Here is a 1,430-nt window from a genome sequence, read left to right as displayed (position 1 = left end):
GCATTTCATCAGTCACATCTGGGTTGTCGAGAAGTGTCTTGATCTGGAACTTAATGTTATCATTTTGCAGTCCTGTACCCACTGATCTCAAAAACTTTCTTTTCACCAGGTCCACACTATANAGATAGATAGATAGATAGATAGATAGATAGATAGATAGATAGATAGATAGATAGATAGATAGATATTTTTGTCTGTTTTGATTTGCACTGTTGGTGATTTATATTTTGTTTAATGGTATTTGCATTTTGTAATGTTTTTATTTTTTTTATTGACCTCACGGGCTGCCGTAGCTAATGAGGGCAGGCCCTATATAAGCTGCCGGAGTCATTGTAACAGTGAATTAATTGAACTGTCAAGATGTGTTTGTCACAAAGAAATCAAAACTTTGTGTTCCCCAGTGAAAGCAGCGAGGTCTGTTTTGTTTTGGTATCTTTATTTTAAGTTTATGTTTTGTATTACAATGTTTGTACTGTATTTGTTTTTTTCACGATTGAGGTGATTGTGGTGACTGTGATATTGATGGTTGATCTTCATCAAATAAAATAAAACACCTTAAATTCACCCGTTGAGACTGGTTGACTAATTTAAGAGCTGGGGAGATTCTACAATATATATGTGTGTGTTTATGTATTGTAAGTAGAAATGAACAACATATGCACATATGGTGTACCTGATGCATCAAGGATTTGAAGAGCGAGAGTTCTTCTTTCACTTTTCATTATCTTTTTTGTTGTGTCAAAATCTACATCTGGCATCAGAGGGAAGGCTTCCATCAGTGCTTTTGCCATCTAAAGAAAAAAACGTTTTTAAAGACTGTTTTTATGGAATTATAATGCATCAGACATAAAACATTCATGTGGACATATATAGTGTATCCACACATACTAAAGCAAGTATGTTTGTTAGTACAGATACCTGTWGTGAAACATCTAAATGTTTCAACATTTAGAAGATGCTGAAACAACTGTAATTACAAATTGTGTGTGGCATGTTGCACTGACCCCAGTTATGGGCTACTGTTGGGGGAGTCTGTATTCCTCCAAGTGAATACACACTCTTTCCACAATAACGAAAGCCCATATTAACTAGCCAGAGAGACTGTATTTGATGTTAGAGTACTTTTCTCTATAATAATTACACAGTATCCATACTTGTATAACAAAAAACATGAACTCGTTAATTTRCTTTGACTACAATAACTCCACAGCTGCTTCCGTCTTGTTGAACAGGGTGGAGCATTGTCCCCCCTTTCCAATGAATCCCTACCCAGTCTGTTTTCCCAAGGCATGTCCTTCTCATTTTGAAGTATTCTCTGGATAACAAAGAAAATGATTTGTATAAGAGCAATTGTATTCTGTAATTCCACTCATAAAAGACAACTCATGCTTTCTTCTTATAAGTTTCTATTAACAACAACAATGTTAATT

General features: G+C 34.8%; 1 long non-coding RNA gene across 1 annotated transcript in view; it reads right to left on the bottom strand.

Annotated features, from left to right (window-relative positions):
- Positions 1 to 733: 733 nt before the first annotated feature.
- LOC106536811 (uncharacterized) overlaps positions 734 to 1,430 on the bottom strand; it is a 2,103-nt gene continuing 1,406 nt past the window's right edge. The window contains exon 2 of the long non-coding RNA XR_001312579.1: positions 734 to 791. This is a non-coding gene — a long non-coding RNA (uncharacterized LOC106536811). The remainder of the gene's footprint in view (positions 792 to 1,430) is intronic.

Source organism: Austrofundulus limnaeus, unplaced genomic scaffold (assembly GCF_001266775.1).
Source record: "Austrofundulus limnaeus strain Quisiro unplaced genomic scaffold, Austrofundulus_limnaeus-1.0 Scaffold1984, whole genome shotgun sequence".
Classification (NCBI taxonomy): Eukaryota; Metazoa; Chordata; class Actinopteri; order Cyprinodontiformes; family Rivulidae; genus Austrofundulus; species Austrofundulus limnaeus.
Note: the sequence above shows the minus strand (reverse complement) of the source record. Positions and strands in the feature narration are given on the sequence as shown.